Below are 19,909 nucleotides of genomic sequence, written 5' to 3' on the forward strand. Positions count from 1 at the left end.
CCAAAGGCTACCTAGATTAGAATAAATAATGACTTTATTCAACATGTGTGAACCTATTGACTGTAATGTCTGAGCAGACCAGAAATGTAATCAAAATGAACACTAGAAACACACATTTGTGAAAGTTCATAGTTCTGTCAGGAAAACTCCTACGAAACATTAACGTTGTTTTATAGAAAAAAAGGAATCTTCCTCTGGTGGCCCAATTCATGCAGCTTCAATGTGTCTCCAGCAGGTGGCAACTTAGGTTCAGTTATCAACATTAAACTTTCAGAAGGCCTTAGTATCCAACTGTACGTGCATGATGATAATTTAACACCTTTGAATTTCAGTACTTTTACCAAAAAGCAACTTGATAATGTTGAATCCAGAGTGTCAAGTGTTTCTCTTTGTTAGTTTCTCAAAAATGCAAAAGTCAAAAGTGTATTTATACTTCTACAAGCAGCTATTCCTGTCCAATTTAAAAAAAAAAAAAATGTTTTTATCTTCTCCACTTCAATGGTCCATCCATCCATCCATCCATCCATCCATCCATCCATCCATCCATCCATCCATCCATCCATCCATCCAACCATCCATCCACCCATTTTCTGCTGCTTATCCAAAACCCGGTTATGGGGACTGCAGTTTCGAGCAAAGTCCCAGATTTCTCTCCCAAGGCATTCCTCAGGCATTTGAAAGATGTAATCCTTCTAGTTTCTTTTACTTTAAATAATTTGTACAATAAATCAGTCCAGTTTAAACATTTATGTTGCCTTTTCTCAAAGTTAAACTTACATTTGGAAATGGCCCCAAAGAATTACAACAGGCATGGTGAGCAAAAGCATGGGATTACATTTTGTGGATATCTTCCTGCGCCATGAGGCTTGCATAAAAATGATCTCAGAAAATGTCAGGTACTACACCTATAAACATGGCAGACTGCACAAATTTGTAAATGTTAATTTACCTGTGCATATGAAGTAATATTTATAACTTGTTCCCGGCTTGTCTCTACTGTTGCTTTCATTATCTGCAAAAAGTCACATGAGATGACTGACAGAGGGAAATGCCAAACATCTCAGCCTGATTAACTGATTGTGAATTGAAACAACAGCAAAAGGAGTATAATTTTGAAGACAGTGGGGGTCTCTTGTAAAATGTCCTTTTGAAATTTTACCATGATTATTTTCACAGTGACAACAATATTGAATATAGCAGAAGGGATGCAAGTCTTAAATAGGCATATATTTGCCTCTGTCTGATCTTCAAAAATGCAGGTGGCTCTAAAATTCTTTGGTACATGCGATTTATTCAGAGTTGGTAACCTCTGCATCAGTCATGCCTTGATCCTTGACACCCCCATAGAGAACTGCAGAAACCCTCTGTGGTGTCACCTGTAGGGTGTAGTTTTTAAAGCCATCTACATCTCCATGACTCCTGGACAGCATTGCAGTCAAGTCACAGAACGTTGTGTGTGAGTCCAAGTAAGGAGTCCCCAGAGTTTAAGCCTAAATCATTTAGAAAAATCAGAGTCAAGTCCAAGTCAAGTCTAATGCAAAAAGGACACTGCTGTCATCTTTTCACACACATACACAATGTATAAAACACATTTAAATCAAAATGATTTTAATTTGCAAATTAGCAGTTTAACTGAAAGGAAGGAACATCCTCAGTACTGGACGGTGGGTCATGTATTTCTTACAAACTGTATCTGCTGCTCACATTACGGTTTTAGCATCTAAGGTCCAGCTCCAGCTCCGGACTAAACATAGTAGCACCCGGATAGCAGCTTGTGAAAGAAGACAATGAAAGTAAATTGGAATTCCAGAGAGAGATTTCTCTGGCACTTGAGAATTGGAAGTTGTTCCCATCATTTACTGCTCAATGGTTCTTTCATATGCACAGAATGTACACACACACACACACACACACACACACACACACACACACACACACACACACACACACACACACACACACACACATATATAAGCCAAAGGCATGGAAAATGAAATGTCTGTAAGAGAAATATTGCTTATACAGATATCACATGGACTCAGTTCCCGAGAGTTTCTCCAATGTGACATTATCTTTTTTACCATACAAAAATTGTTAATAATAAATGGCAGAGGCAGACATTACTGTCTTTTTTTTCATGCTCCTTTTTTACGCTAATACACACATATCTCACTATCGATTGTTTAACAACATAAATGGCTGTTAGACTATTTGTGACAGAAGTTTCCCTCGCTAAAAAAAAAAAATGCATCAGAAAGTTGAGTAATGTATGGTTATATCAGGATAACGTCTTGTCGTTATGCTTGTCAATAAAATCATAAGCTATTTGAGCTCCCTTTCCATAAAACTTCCCTAAAACCCTTTTTCAAAAGGCCTGTAAAACTAAGCTTGTTCGTATTAGTAAATACATTTAATCCAAAGGTGCATCGCATTTAGAACATGTATTTATTTATTTATTTTTAAGGAAGTCATTTTATTAAGATTTACTCATTCAGGAACTTACAGGGGATTTTCACTCTGATGACAACAGTGGGATTCTCAATTGAATCAAATTAAAACAAATCAATGAAATGAAATTTAATTTCATTTAATTTCATTTAATTTCATTTAATTTCATTTAATTTCATTTAATTTCATTCAAAACACTTCCAGATTTCCTGTACAGCCCACCCAAGAGAACAAATAAACAACATGGTAGACAGGTGCCTGAGGCTGCAGCAATGGGTCGGCGCTGCCCTTTCATTAGATAAGAAATGGATGACAGTAGGAGAGAGGAGGGGAAAAAAGGCCCCACGCCCTGTGTGCTGTGAACATGGTGCGAGAAAAAAACCCCCACCTCAGCACAAAGAGCACATACCGGGGGGCAGTGAAAGGTGCTGAAAAACGGGGAGGGGGGGATTATAAACTATTGTCCTTGATAGCGATGGAGTGTTATCAACGGTATAGTTCTGATACAGTTCTACAGGTGCCATGCTGAGAGGGGAGGGGTAGTGGGGGCAGAATATCTTGTCAGCATAACATCCAGAGGTTTGGAGCTGCCTTCACGGCAGCAGCCGAGGGAGCCAGATTCATATAACCATATTAGTTTTAGGTCAGACTGACTCAAATCATCATCAAATCTGCCTCAAAGTCTCTCTGTTTCATCAATGGCGATGTCCAAACGGCCGAATTTGGGGTCATTCTCCGCCACGCTGAGCTTACAACTCCTCCAAGGTCTTTGCCATCCAATGAGTTTGAAAACAGCAGCTAGCCTACGACTCTGTTCAAGAATCACATCCAGTTTGCGATTTGCTCACACGGCATCTGAATCTGAGTTTTGAAAGCATGACATATCCTTCACACTTGCCAGGCAGCCTTGAAAAGATCAGAATAGCTGCTGACGTGTTTCGAATTGGTCGATATGCCAGGTAACCGCCAACTCCAAAAAGCAGAAATCTGGTTATCGGAAATCCAATAATGTAGACATCTTCAACATCCTCGGCCGACAGTATGGACAGAAACACGACCCTCCACTTCTGCCAGGAGTCCATCGTGTCTCCAGCAGCAAACCTCCCGTCAGGGAAAGAGGACTCCCTTCTGCCCTGTCTTCATGTCAAGAACATTTGGTCAATTGCGTTGAGAGACCAGTTAACCAGATTCATGGTTTTATAATTAAGAAGATATGCAGAGAGAGGCTCCAAAATAGATAAGCAGGATAGCACAAGACAGAGAGCAAAAGCAGGGCAGATACAGTATGGGAGGGAGCGGGAGAAGAAAAAGCGTCCGCCTTCACCAAGAGACAAGAGGCCTTGTGGGATTCAATATTTTGTCAAGGAACAATTGAACATGTAGTCCAAATAAATGAGGTAAAAACTGTACAATTGAAGGTAAACATGAAAGATGACAGAAAAACTTTTATTTGACCTGCATCTACAGCAGAGGGAATGTCGCGGACGTGCAATTACTTGAGGATTTTGCGTCCTTGCCGACAAATCTGTGAGAATGCTTTGCAAAAAGCTTTCATAATCCCCTCGTCCTTCAGGTGCTGGCCTCTGGAACATTTAATTTACCTTGTTTTGTAGGACAAGCATCATCATCATCCAAGTGACCGTAGTCTAAATTTATAGCCGTTTAATGTCAGCTTGTATAGGCTGCAGGTCTCCTAACATTCCGATAATGGATTAATACATTTTTATTGATCCAAATCATGAATAGACAGTTTCAATGAGATGAAATCCTTAATTGCGGGCTTGCAATCATTAATGAAATAACTACTAAAGATGAATGTGATGTGATTGTAAAGTGAATTTATTAGAGTGTTTGTGTGGGATCTATTGACAGCATACTGTTGTCCTCCCAGGGTGACAGCAGTTTCAGTGAAGTGCGACGATACATTCATTGCACCGACTGCTTTGAAACCATTTCATGTGCGGCAAGGACACCTGGCTTTTTTTTTTAAGTATATAATTTATCCCATCTGTACTTCACTAAAATCACAATTTTTTGAGTTGATCTTTTAACCCACTTGGGAGCCAGAAAGTGTTTATTTTAATTAAACCAGGGAATGTATTTTGGAATAAACCCTGCATATATTCAGCATATTCATTCGCAACTATGCACAATTTTATAATTATAAATTATACTCGTATTATAATTTGTCAAGCTATGTACCAAAGAGACCAGACCGCTCTTTTTCGCACATTAATATAAGACATTTTCATACATGAAGGCTAAATTGAAATGGTAGGCCTCTTGACAGCTCTGTTATGCCCCACTGCTCACTCACTGTCCTTGCACTGGCAGTGCAAGTGCTTTTGTGTGCCGTATGGGCTTCGCTGTCCTAACTTCAATAGGCCAGTGAAACGTGTGCCTAAGTGATGTCTGGTGTAACTTTCAGCAAGATCACTTTTCTTGTTGATGCTCACCAGAAGGTTTTGTGGAAAGTTTGAACTCTATAAAACCTTTTGTTTTCCCTCAGTCTTAGTTTTATACTGATTTCCAACAAGCAGTATCCTAACATGTTTTGATGATCCTCGGGGGCTTTAACGCATCATTAAGTGGCACTTCAGAAACCTGATATTAAAAATGAATCAGCGTATGGTACTTTTTCATAACCATGTTATCTTGCCAAACCAGGGAACAAATTTAATTAACAAGCCAGCTGTCGGACAGTGCAGTTACATGCACATCTAAATAAAGCCATTGGCAATAATCTAGCTAAGGATTAAACTGGAGTTTCAGAGAAAAGTATACAGGTATACATGTGCGAGAAGACAATCGATTATTCGACTTTGCGACTCTAGGTGGCGCCAAACACACTTTCACGTTGGCATTCTTCTGGAACATGTTAATGATGCAGAAGCTCTGTTTAGTTTATGTTTAGAATAAGTTAATTTTACTTCTGCTTCTTCACTTCTGCTTCTTCATCATAATAAATATGAGTGACTCTGTTGCTACTACTACTAACAACAGCAACAATAATGAAGTAATATGTAGCTTCACTTATGTGATAACTATGATCGCTGTCTTTGTTTTTTTTTTGCAGCACTTTCCATTGTTATTAAATGACATTTTGATTACTCTTGCCTGCATAGTCTCCTGCATTTGGGTCCTTAACAGGCACATTTATAAATCAAACAGTAAGTGAATATGAAAACCTTATACTATGATACTAACTTGATCACTTTTGATTGATGCTAATAAACTGATGGTTGGTGGGTATGATATTGATGCCACACTGATCTTGTTTAAGTTTTATTTCTATACATTTACAAGTTAGCACCAATAAGTTATCATCCTCTTTTCAGTCTCAGCATATAATAAGGTTAGTGTAGCTCAAGCACACTTAAAAGGCTTAACATCCCTGTCTGCTCAGAATAAACAGCAAATTTACTGACTGTAATACATCAAAGGCACGTGTACACCTTATAATGCGCAACAGCACATTATCCCCTGTTACGTGACATTACAACAAGTGTTCTGTGACGCAGAAATATGTGCAGCTAGGCTCTAAACATTCAGGGCCAAGTCTGATGAAAAGGAGACTTCCAGGACACAGGAGTGATTGGAGCTCTGACGCTGCAATCACAGCTGCTTTAATCACTATCACTGCAGAAATTTACACAAAAGATCAGTGGAAACATTGCTGTGAGTACGACATCAAGTGTTTCTGCACTCTGCTGTTTTCTGTTTTTCCTATGACGGATCAATAGTTTATCATGTCAGTGAGAAGCAGGACAAATTCACTCTGTTGACGGCAAAGCAAGTTTATTTGTATAGCACATTTCATGTACAAGACAATTTAAATTGCTTTATATAAAAAATATTTAAAAAAATGCATTAAAAAGTAAAATATAAATAGAAAAAATGAAAGACAGGCAGACATAAGATAAAGAGAATTAAAAAAATATGAGGCAAGACATAAAAGTCGTTGTGCATTATGGTGGATTACTGAAATGCAACAGTAAACAAAAATGTTTTCAACCTAGACGTAAAGCTATTGAGAGTGTCAGCAGCCCTGATGCATTTTGGGAGTTTGTTCCACAGCTGAAGAGCATAAAAGCTGAAAGCTGCCTCACTGTCAGTGCGGTTACATGTACGGTACATCTGAATCAAGCTATTGGCAACAATCTAGCTAAGGATTAAACTGGAGTGTGACAAGGTGGAGGCCCAGCCACTCAGGTGATGGGGCACATGTGTGACCCATCAACCTCTCTAAATAAAAGAGTTTCTGCACGAAAACCCCGTGTCCTCTCTGTCCTGTCAGTCGGGCCCCGTAGCACTCGCCCTGCTACATGGAGTTTCAAAGAAACTGAGTATACATGCGCGATTAGGACGGCATTATCTGGCACTAAAAACTTTATCTCAAGAGCTTCACTTCGGCTCAACTACAGCCCAACTAAGGTGTATACATGGGATTAAGGCAACAATTCGACTCTCTGTTAGTGCATGTAAACGTACTGTGTGTTGGGTTCTAACTCTGGGTACGGAAAGGCCACTACTGTTTGTACAAAATCACTTTCACGACCACATGACAGTTTGTCAATACATTTGTCTTTAGTTCAACTCTGTTTTAAATGATCCATTTTTCAATTCACATACATTCAATCACATCTTCTTCCATCATTTTTTTTTGTTAATTTCACTCCTCATCCAGTAATGGATGACCAAAGGATATTTCACAGAAAAAGATGATCTGATCCATCTGTTTCTGCATTGAGTTTTCTTAAAATTAACATGACAAATAAACATTTGTTTAACGTGTAATGTTACAGTGTTCATTTTTCTGAGATTCTTTAATTCAGGGAAATCTGAAAAGAACTAGAGGGAATTACTTATTTACTTACTCTTGACATGGTCGCTGGGGTGCAGCATGGTTGCTTTGTGGTTAGCACTGTTGCCTCACATCAAGAAGGTTCCTAGTTCAACTCCCAGTTCAGGGCCATGATCTTGTCCATGATCTTTTTCATATGAAGTGTCCTTCTTGTGCCATCAGCTCCAGAACAGTCCCCAAAACAAAGCCAGTCTTCTTTATCAGATTTGTTCAATTTCTTTAAGTCACTGGCTCTGATGGTGCCCCCCAACGGATGACTGGAGATGTGATGGAACTCTCCACGACAGACTTATAGAAGATACAACAACATCTCACTGCAAAGCCTGAAGGACCTAAGCATCAAAGGAAGTAATAAGGGTTGGAAAGTCAAGCAAAACTATTTTTCAAAGACTATTCAAAGAAGTGAAGTCTGGCATGTCCTTTTTTAGAAACAGCATCGGTGTTGCATCTCCAGTCCAGTTGGCTGTCCAGGTGAACACTGAGGTATTTATACTCCTTTACCACATCCACCTCTGGCTGGAAAAACTACCTGACTTAATCCTGGCTCTCCTAATGTCCACAATCATTTATTTTATCTTGTTCACATCCAAGGTAAGGTGATTATTCCCCCACCATGCCACAAAACGGTCCCCCAGTTCTCTGGACTCAGTCTCTCGTCCACCACTGACACACCCCACCACTGCTGAGTCATCTGAATATTTCTGCAGATGACAGGGGTCCAATTTGGGCTAGATTTATTTCCATATATCCCTTTGTAGGTTTTGGAGTATGATATTGTAATATGTTTTTTTTATTCATGAATTTTACCATTACTTTTATGGATTTTATCTTTTCATAAGCATTTTATTTTATTTTTATTCTTTGTTTCCTCTTGTGATATTGTGCTTTGTCTGTGTGTGAGCCCACCAAATCAAATCCCAATCAATCATGTTGATGTGGCAATAAAGTGTTGAATCTTTAATCTTGTAATTTGATAACCATAGGTTGTATAGGAAAAATCTGTGTAATCTCTACCTTTAAAATTATAGTACTTACGAAGCATAGGTGAGATAATGGCATAAGTAAATTAATTTCAAGAGGGAGCTCCAATGTAAAGTATCTGCTTTCATTTACTCATTTTGTCATTGTTTGAAGGTTTTTTCCTGTTTAGCAGGGTTTCATCTTTTTGATCACTTATAATAAACATGTTTAAACAATGAGGTTTTGATTAAAGTCACACATTTTTGATCTATGGAGTAATGAACTCTGTAACATAGAAGCAATAGACAGGCTATCGTATTTGATTTCTTTTTGCTTCCCAGAAAACAAAGATTGATGAAATGTCTTTGTGTTGTGTTATATGTGTATTACAGTCCAGTGCTTGACAGCTTGACTTATTTGAATCAGATATGGCTTGGTATCCATATCAGGAGATATGGGATGCGGAAGCAGGCAGGGGCAGAGTAGTGGTAGAATACAATAGCTGTTTAATATATGTAATATTTAATGATGGAGTGGCAAACCGGGGTGGTGGTCCCTCTGTTTAAAAAGGGGGACCGGAGAGTGTGTTCCAACTACAGGGGGATCACACTTCTCAGCCTCCCCGGGAAAGTCTACGCCAGGGTACTGGAGGGGAGATTACGGGCAATAGTTGAACCTCGGATTCAGGAGGAACAATGCGGTTTTCGTCCCGGTCGTGGAACACTGGACCAGCTCTATACCCTCCGCAGGGTGCTCGAGGGTTCATGGGAATTTGCCCAACCAGTCTACATGTGTTTTGTGGATCTGGAGAAGGCATTTGACCGTGTCCCTCGTGCCATTCTGTGGGGGTTGCTAAGTGAGTATGGGGTCCGGGGCCCTCTATTAAGGGCTGTCCGGTCTCTATATGATCGAAGCAGGAGTCTGGTTCGCATTGCCAGCAGTCAGCCCCGCCCCTTCCTATACGCAGAGTACACACATTGCGTAAGGCCCCCGACGGCCAGGGGCCCCCAATTGCCTGAGCGAATTTGCGGAGTTTAGGCAAAGAACGTACTATAGGATCCTCCCACTATCTGAGTACTACAGACAGACCCCTCGCCACAGCTGCTGCTACGGTATTTGCGCAGTGGTGCGTTGTGAATCCAAAAACGTAACTTGACGTTCAATCTCATGCGTGCACGGTGCAGCAGCCAGCAGCTGTTTGTTTACGTTTACGAGCCGGCGACCAAGCCGGCGCTAAAAAGAAAACCTAGTTCAGAGTTACAGTAGTAACAGTGACACCAACACTGCAGACTGCAAAATGAAAAGGATATATCCTTCAGGGTGCGAAAAAAAGAAAAAGAAGCAACGGAATGATGAGCTGCGTCAACAACAGTCAGGTAACCAGCCAACGTGACTTCCATGCAACTTGCAGTGTTGCAGACTAGTAACGTCAATGTCGTGTTTTTGTTTTTAAAGAGGAATTCCACCATTTTTTTATATTTTACTATGTCATCATGTAATTAAGATACAGTAGATATTGGCTTAGAGAATGATGTTGTGTGGTGGTGTGGAACTTTGGAAGTTGAATTGTGGAAATAATAATAAAACAGTGACATACCTCCAATCTGTGGGGGGACACCATGGAGGTATGAATGAAAATGGGTGGAATTCCCCATTGTTGTGGTGAACTTGCCACAGTGTTGTACACAAGAAAATCATGCACAATCTACAGCATGATTTTTTGTCGTTTTGCTGTAACTTTGTTAGTTGTATCTGTATGACTATGACCAGAGCCTTGGGGTACCTATCCCAGTGGGCCATATACAGTTTTTATCCTAGGCGGATATTTTTATACTTGGATTAACCTAGCTAATATATAATAATATAATATATATATATATATAATAATATTATATATTATTATATATTATATTATAAATTTCAAATTTGCATAAAATTAGCTTGCATTCTGTTACTATGCCAAGTGTGTGTTTGTGTGTGTGTGTGTGTGTGTGTGTGTGTGTGTGTGTGTGTGTGTGTGTGTGTGTGTGTGTGTGTGTGTGTGTGTGTGTGTGTGTGTGTGTGTGTGTGTGTGTGTGTGTGTGTGTGTGTGTGTGTGTGGGGTGGGCCCGGGGCAGAGGGGGTGGGGGTAGTGGATTTAACAGTTCAGTTATCTGGTATCTATCTAGGTATGTCTACCTACTCTGAATATGGATTTTAACTGTTTTTAAGGTGAGAGAAACCCTGCAAAAACACTGGCCAAAATCAGTCCAAATCGGCCCAAATCGTGCCCAAATTGGCCCCAATCGCGGCAAAGCCGGCGGCCGCAAAGCCGGCTGCCACGATTCCTGCTTAGGGCCCCCTGGGAGCCAGGATCGGCACTGCCGGCAGTAGATCAGACTTGTTCCCGGTGCATGTTGGACTCCGGCAGGGCTGCCCTTTGTCACCGGTCCTGTTCATAATTTATATGGACAGGATTTCTAGGCGCAGCCAGGGGCCGGAGGGGATCCGGAGTTCAAGTATCTCGGGATCTTGTTCACGAGTGAGGGAACGATGGAGCGTGAGATTGACAGGCGGATCGGTGCAGCCCCCGCAGTTATGCGGTCGATGTACTGGACCGTCGTGGTAAAGAGGGAGCTGAGTCGAAAGGCGAAGCTTTCGATTTACCGGTCAATCTACGCCCCTACCCTCACCTATGGTCATGAACTTTGGGTAGTGACCGAAAGGACAAGATCGCGGATACAAGCGGCCGAGATGAGTTTCCTCCGCAGGGTGGCTGGACGCTCCCTTAGAGATAGGGTGAGGAGTTCGGTCACCCGGGAGGAGCTCGGAGTCGAGCCGCTGCTCCTCCACATTGAGAGGAGTCAGCTGAGGTGGCTTGGGCATCTGTACCGGATGCCTCCTGGAGGCATCCCTAGGGAGGTGTTCCAGGCATGTCCCTCCTCCCTAGGGAGGTGTTCCAGGCATGTCCCACCGGGAGGAGACCCCGGGGAAGACCCAGGACACGCTGGAGAGACTATGTCTCTCGGCTGGCCTGGGAACACCTCGGACTCCCCTCGGAGGAGCTGGAGGAAGTGTCTGGGGTGAAGGAAGTCTGGGCATCTCTGTTGAGGCTGCTGCCCCTGCGACCCGGGAACGGATAAAGCGGAAGAAGATGAGTGAGATATTTAATGATGTTGCTGACTGCAATGACACCAAATAACAGTAGCTGACAGCTTTAGGCTTTTTCCTTATCTTCCTTGTTTGACTTGTCTGTGTTATGCCTCTGAATTGAGGGGGCAAATAGCCAAAATTTAACAACAAAAGAAAAATAAATCAAAACAAAATGAAATATTCATAATGACCCAGTTCCAGCAGGACACTCTGGGCAAAAAAGACTTTATTCTAATTTTACACTCTGTTTCCAATGCCGACTGTCATGTATCTTTAAACAGATATAACTACCTTTTGTTGCTAAGCAACACTACTGTCATGTGAACTGCAAAGATGTTAGTCTTAGAGGACATATTGTTTATTATCTGAAGACTAGTTTTGCTTTACACAAGCATAAATTAGTTTGGGATAAAAGCATCAACACACTACATTAAACATGGGCAAATATTGTAAGTCTCCAGTTTTCCACTAAAAAAAGATCTGACAGTTGGGATATGAGCTTTGAAGGGGGCGTGTGTTGTTTGGCATTGAAGGCTTTGGGCTTCAAGGCTTGCAATGTGGTGTTTGTCATTGAACTGCATATTGCAAATGCTCTCTGGGGCTGGAATCTGGTAACTTCAGAGGGCAGGTCAATGCCGTGAGCTCTTGTGTTGCTTGAGCATGCTTTGGCTATCAATTAAGTCTGTCATGACTCATGTGGCAAAGCAGAAAGGTGCTTCCAATAGATAAATAAAAAACCTTTTATCTGTCTCTCAATCACTGACTGAAATCAGAATATGTGAAAAGAAGCCAAGGCGTGTAGTCTGAATCATCTTATTCATGTGACTCCAGCCTATATTAGCTTCTGAAATTGCTTCTGAAATGATCACGCTTTCAGCCCATCCATCTCATCCAACTTTGTTGTAACTGTCAGTCCATCTAGCTGCTAAGACACTTCAGCAGAGCAACTGTAACAAACAGCTGTGTGAAGGGTAATGTGTCTCTTGACAAAGCTCCAACAATCCTGTAATGGCTGTGAGACTAATTTTTCCCACCCCAAATGTTCATTTTTCCTCAAGCTATGAAAAACAAAGAACTAATAATGTTGTGATGGGAATAATTGAGATTTTATGGACTTCTCCCTACATGGTCACAGCTTTCTGTCTTTCTGTCAGCCTTCCAGGATGAGCAACAAAAGAGCACTTAAGATGATGTTGGTTTATTTGAAGTAATGAATATTTATTCAATCACGACATAGTGATAATCTTTAAAATACCCACCATAAGAACTTGTCTTGTAAACTGGCAGCAAATAAACAGAAAATATTATAATTATATAATAATTCTATATCCTCCATCATAATTGTTGGCATTTTATTTGCAGCTGTCAGCCTTGGAGATATCCCTCAGAGAGTGGAATTACATTCTTTAGCTTGGTATTTTTTTTTAATATCTTTTTGTATTTTATATTTTAATTGTTTATTTCACATTGTAATGTGTTCTTTTATATAAATTGATCTATACTATGTCATCAAAATAGCTTTGGAACCTGTATCTTGGAATTTTGGACTGGACAACTAAGTATTTTTACAATTTTAAATGCACACTAAAATAGGCTTTCCTCTAATTTACATTTTAATGTGGTTATTCAGTTATTTATTTTTTAATATCTTCTTATTTTTCATTGGGGCCTCAGAATATTTTATCACGTCAAGAGGTCAAATCCAGGAAATTAATTGAAAAAGATTCTTCAATATTTTTCCCTTTGTGCTGTTGCTCCCTCATTTAGTATATCATAACCACCCGCCCATGGCCAAGTATGGTTGCCATGGGAGATGTGCTTTGTCTGTGATGATGTTTGTGTGTGAAAAAAACATCCACATTAATAGTTTAGATAGTATAACCAATCACAGCTAAATTTATAGAGCATCATAGAGCATTTTGGATTAAGCTGAATGGCCAAAATGCAGTTTACCATCTTAGCTTCAACTATTCAGGGTGAAGTGAAAGCTGTTGAAAGGTTGACTTTAAGCCAGCTTTTGTTGACAAGGAAAGGGTCTTTGATGTTGCACTACACTGTGCCAGTTCACGTCAAGTATGTTGTAACCATCACATTTCACTGACCTGATTTTTATGAAAGGTCTTCATTGAGTGCGCTCACTCTGCCAGTGTCAGCGTTGCTGCAGCATGTCCCATGCTCCACAACCTTTCTGTGAGCCTCAGAGGCTTTTCACGACCAAGGTGACTGATATTGTGGGATTGTTTGCTTCCTGTGTTATTTTTGGTTTGCAGGGAGTATATCCATGAAACTGATCTTCCCAGTAAAAGCGCATCGCCATTTTAATTTGAAAATATTTGATGAAAGCCTCAGGTTATCTTGTTATCTTGTCTGATAGTTTATTGCACTGGCTTTCCACTCTTCACTACTTCTACTACTCATCTCAAGCTGTACATAACTATACAACTGACACTTCAAATCCCCTTATTTACCTTTTTAGTTTGTGTAATAGAGCCAGTCCAGCTGTTCTCTGCCTCTCCGACCACTGTGGCTGAGAACCTGATGGTATTATTCATTTATTTTTGCTAAGACTCTAGCTTGCCAGGTTGCTTTAACTTTTATCATTTGATCAGATATTCTGATGCCATGCCTGAATACCGTTATCAGCCCACCCGCAGAGCCATCTCTCACCATTCCCATGGTGGACGGATTTGCTACTCTGCATAGACATTGCAGCCAACTTCATTTCCTCTTACTCCTTTTGCAATGCAAATTCAGCGTACATTTGGCCTCAGTTATGTCTGTGTTAGTGCCTCCCAAGGTATAACAGCAGCGCAACAATGGAGGAATGAAATTTTCTGCTGTTCTGACTGTATTCCAGGGCAGGTTGGGATACCACGATCTATAAACTGTGACCACCATCCTGTGTTACGATAACCTTCACAAAGCCTCTTGACAGGTCCAGAGGCAAGGGGATCAAAGACTGCTCCAATCAGCTAGAAGGTTGTTTTTTTTTCTTTTCCCCAGGCTACTTCAGAAACTTAACTCTGGGTGTGCTCCCAACCCCTGTAATGAATACACTATAATCCCAATCCCCCCCAAAATCACATGCTCAGGATTTAAAGGATTACAGACCAGTGGCCTTGAAGTCTGTTTTGTGAAAATGTATGGAGAGAGCTATGGGTAACGTTACAGTGCCTTCCCTCATAAGCAAACTAAACTAGACAGTTTTATCATGAGGCAAAATGTGGTGATGATGTAGGTCTCACACTTTCAAATTCTGTCACTAAACAGATGGACTCTGAATATTTTAATCATGGACTTTTAATCATAATTTTAATCATGGATCTTATTTTTTAACCCGTTACACATAGACACCCTGCTGCCCCATAATTTGAATCTGACGGTCCATCCCCCACTGATTTTATGGATTGAGAGCTTTGTATCTGACAAACCATGTTTAAAACTGTTTTGAAATCAACAAATTGGTGTTACATTACGTGTGACACTGGGCCATGTTTTATTGGCCATTCTCTTCTCTATGAACCCTAACAACATCTTGTAACAGTGAAGGAAGGACATTTTAATATTGCTGATGACATGGTTCTGGTGGCTCACCAGACTGACAATCATGCTTTGACCATTCACTAGCAAGCAATCAGTAACCTGGTCCAGAAATGTATGAAATATTTACTGAGGTTGAACATTTCCAAGACCAAGGAGTTGTGCTTGGGGCGAAAGGATAAATCAACAACAGCCCTCTTCCAACAGCTCAGCATTCAAGATGAGCTTATCGAGCGGGTTGAGACTTTAAAATACCTGGGCATGGAATTTGACCCCTCTCTCACCTTTCCTTTCCACCTCCTCCAACAGCTGAGAAAATCAAGGCCCTTTAATATTACTAAATACGTTTTTAACTCTAACAGATAATAAGGCCAAACAAATCTCCAGTTTACCTAAAGCTCCTCTCTTTGAGCTTTACACCCACTCTGTGATCAGCACAGGCCGCATTGATCACAGAAGACTCCACTCACCCCAACTGAACAAACTGATTAGGAAGGCTGACTCTGCACTGGGAACTGCTCTGGAGCCCTGAACCCCTCTCTGAAAAGAACGGTGCATAGACTACAAAACATAATTCACTTCTTCTATGCTTCAGTGGATCTTTTGGTTTGATGAAGTTACGACTGATACGTGAGTTCTACCTCCTGCAGCTACTGCATAACCTGCTACTAAGATTTTAATAGAATAGAATAAAATAGAATAGAGCCCAGGGTGTACCACACCTTCACCTACCGGCAGCTGGGATAGGCTCCAGTAAACCCCCTGTGACCTTTAATAGCAATTAAACAGGTATAGATTAGATTAGATTAGATTCAACTTTATTGTCATTGCACATGTTAAAGTACAGGGCAACGGAATGCAGTTAGCATCTAACTGGAAGTGCTTGTACAATGAAATAAACAAAATGTACAGCATATACACGTATATACACATATATTTGAGTATGTATGTATGTACACAGTGCAGATTAATAAATACTGTTGTTATAAGGTGCAGGTCAGACATGAATGAGTGATAATATATATTATAAACAGATGAGATGTGATTATATGATTTACAACAGATTTGAGTTACAGTACGTACATGGGTGATTGCAGCATTCCCAGTGTGGAAGTATTTACAGTAGTGCGAGGAGGTAGTTGGTAAAAAAGTCCAGTGCAATTATATTATGTACAGATGTGCAGAATAGTGCAAAGAGTTAGTGGGTACTAGCCCCGTTCACTTCTGGGGGGGTGGAGGGATAGGGGTTGGTGTGGGTGGTGGCCTGGGGGGGCAGAGTTCAGCAGGGAGACAGCTGTGGGGAAGAAGCTGTTTCTGAACCTGGTGGTTCGTGTACGGAGACTCCTGTAGCGCCTCCCAGAGGACAGGAGGGCAAACAGTCTGTGTGCTGGGTGGTAGGAGTTCTTGATAATGTTGGTTGTTCTCCTGAGACAACGCTTCCTGTGGATGGTGTTCATGGCAGGAAGTGAAGCTCCGGCGATGCGCTGGGCGGTTTTCACCACCCTCTGCAGTGCCTTCCGGTCAGCGCTAGACCAGTTCCTGTACCAGATACAGTTGGTAAGGATGCTCTCGATGGTGCAGCGGTAGAAGTTCACCAGCACGTCTGAAGAGAGGTGGTGTTTCCTCAGAGTCCTCAAGAAGAAGAGGCGCTGGTGAGGCTTCTTGACCAGGTTGGAGCAGTTTGTTGTCCAGGAGAGGTCCTGTGAAATGTGGATCCCCAGGAATTTGAAGCTGGTCACACGTTCCACTGCCAAACCGTTGATGTGGATGGGTGGATGAGTGACAGCATTCTTCCTGAAGTCCACAATCAGTTCTTTGGTTTTTGAGGTATTGAGCCTCAGGTTATTGTCCTCACACCCTGCAGCGAGGTGATCCACCTCCTCCCTGAAGGCCGACTCATCATTGCTCCTGATGATGGCAATCACGGTGGTGTCGTCCGCAAACTTGATAATGGCGTTGGAGCCATGTACAGGTCTGCAGTCATGGGTGAAGAGGGAGTAGAGGAATGGACTCAACACGCAGCCTTGTGGTACGCCAGTGTTGATGGTGAGTGTGGAGGACCAGTGGTGGTCTAATCGGACATGTTGTGGCCTTCTGGTCAGAAAGTCCAGTAGCCAGTTGCAGATGGGAGCTGGGATGCCCAGGTCTGCTAGTTTGACTACTAGCTTTGACGGGATGACAGTGTTGAATGCTGAACTGAAGTCTATGAATAGCATTCTGGCATAAGTGTTGTTGTTGTCCAGGTGTGAGAGGACAGAGTGCAGCGCTGTGGAGACGGCATCCTCTGTGCTCCTGTTCTTGCGGTAGGCAAATTGGTGGGGATCCAAGGTGGGGGGCAGGCAGGATTTGGTGTGCCAGGACCAGCTGCTATAGGTATTTGGAGATGATGGGGGTGAAGGCTACTGGGCGGTGGTCGTTGAGACACGCTGGTGTGGAGCTCTTCGGTACCGGCACAATGGTGGTAGATTTGAAGCAGGCGGGAGCAACAGCACGGGCCAGGGACAGGTTGAATAAGTCCGCCAGGACCTCCGCCAGCTCCCCAGCGCATGCTCTGAGCACACGTCCAGGGATGCCATCAGGGCCTGCAGCTTTGTGTGCATTGGTTGGCTCAGCACTGCTTCAACATCAGTGGGGAGTGTTAGTGGCGGGTGGTTGGCAGTCAGCTCTGCCCTTATTGCTGGTGTGTGGTTATCCTTCTCAAAATGAGCGTGGAACTCGTTCAGCTCGTTGAGGAAGGATGTGTCAGAGGAAGGGGGTGGGGTTGGAGGGCTTGAAGTCGCTGATGACCTGAATGCCCTGCCACATCCGTCGGGGGTTGGAGTTGGAGAAGTGCAGTTTGTAGCAGTACTTAGCCTTCTTGATGCCCTTTTTCAGCTCAGCCCTGGCTGTACTGTAGGCTTGTGCGTCTCCCGATCTGAAGGCGGTGTTGCGGGCCTTCAGCAGTAGACGAACATCCTTGTTCATCCAGGGCTTCTGGTTGGGGTACATGGTAATCCGTTTCTGGGTGGTGACACTGTCTATGGTGGTGGAGATGTAATCCATTACTGAGGAAGCGTAGCTCTCGATGTCAGTGTGGGAGTGAGTGGTTGCCTGGGCAGCAAACATACTCCAGTCTGCGTGTCTGAAGCGGTCTTGCAGCTCAGACTCTGCTCCCACAGGCCACACTTGTATTGTCCTCACTGTGGGTTTCACACATGGAAAGTATGTAGGTGATAAAAACAGGGAGAGGTGGTCAGACTGTCCTATATGGGGGAGGGGTGTCGCTCTGTATGCTCCTGAGATGTTAGAATAAACATGGTCCAGAGTCTTGTCTCCTCTGGTGTGGCAGGAAACATGTTGATGAAATCTGGGGAGGACTGTCTTCAAGTTGGAGTGATTGAAGTCACCTGCAACAATAAAAGCAGCCTCCGGGTGTGGTGTCTGCTGTTTGCTAATGGCTGCATGCAGTTCTTTCATTGCAAGTTTAGCATTAGCATCCGGTGGTACATAAATAGGAGTGATGATAACTGATGTGAGTTCTCTTGGGAGTTAAAAAGGTCGACATTTTACCATGAGAAACTCCACATCAGCTGAGCAGTGACTCTCGGTGATAACAGAGTTAGTGCACCAAGCATTGTTTATATAAATGCACAAACCTCCACCTTTGGTTTTATCGGAACCGGCTGCTATGGGCAGAAATATGTGCTACTAGAAACTGAATTTGAATAATTAGGGCCCGAGCACTGAAAGTGCGAGGACCCTATTGTATCTGTGATGTTTATTAGGGCCCGAGCACTGAAAGTGCGAGGACCCTATTGTATCTGTGATGTTTATTATTATTATTATTATTATTATTCTCGCCGTAAATAAATTGCCTTTTTGGAGGCCTTAAAATGCTCCAAAACTCACCAAATTTTGCACACGCTTCCAGAGTCGCGTAAAATTACGTATTTTATGGGCGACAGGCATGGGTCCACAAGAATGGGCTCTATAGCGCCACCTATTTTATGTTTTTTGACGAGCCCCACAATATGGTTTGACTTACAGCAATGACCTTTATGTGTGTATTATATTAGACAAAGAGCTACAAAAAAGTCTTTTGGACCCATGGTCTAAGTTACACAGGAAGTCCGGCATTTTGAACAGAAAATGTCATTTTTCATGAATTCTGATCATTTCCAGGCCTCGTACTTTAACGAACTCCTCCTAGAGATTTTATCGAATTGGCTCACAACTTGGTTTGTACAATCTAGACACATGGCCGACGCTAAATTGCGAAGCTTTTAAGTTTCTGCCAGAGGGCTTGACCGTAGTGATCCGGCGAAGTTTGAGGTCATTTTTAAGCTTCGCCATCAAACATCAATTGGCTGTAATTCAGCAATACATTATTTGATGTGGTCGAAAACGTATGTGCATGATTGTAGGTTGGGCCTGAACCCATCTTTGGTGGAATATTCCGGATCGGTTGTAGCGCCACCTGTTGGCACCAGGAATTGTCATGTCTTGTAGTATGCATCTGTGCTCCAAACGAGATCAGTTTCTTGATCTCAAAGTTGGTGAGATAATAGGTAAGGCATTGACGATGAGTGACAGAGAAAACTGTAAGTTTGTATCAAAGGGCGTCGCTGTCAGAGGTTGTCAAATTTCGGGGTCTCGCCATGAACATAAAAGTTGTTGTAACTTAAACATAATTGGTCAGAATGAACCCAAATTCAATACATTTAATCGGGCTTGCATTCTGAACAAGTGGATATGACAATCTTGGATGAACTCCATAGCGCCACCTTTTGGTCAGGTATACATTTTTCATCAAATTATGTGCTTTAGTTGCTGTTTGGTTTATCCAATCTTAATGCGATTGACACATTTGATTGGCAGTAGGTTCCTTGTTGACTGTGTCGCGTATCGTGGTTATTTCTTGAAAGGAATTGGCATTTTTATGTCACTCTGTATTTCTGGAAAAATATTAATTAAAAATCAAAGATT

The sequence above is a fragment of the Cololabis saira genome, chromosome 13 (assembly GCF_033807715.1).
Source record: "Cololabis saira isolate AMF1-May2022 chromosome 13, fColSai1.1, whole genome shotgun sequence".
NCBI lineage: Eukaryota > Metazoa > Chordata > Actinopteri > Beloniformes > Belonidae > Cololabis > Cololabis saira.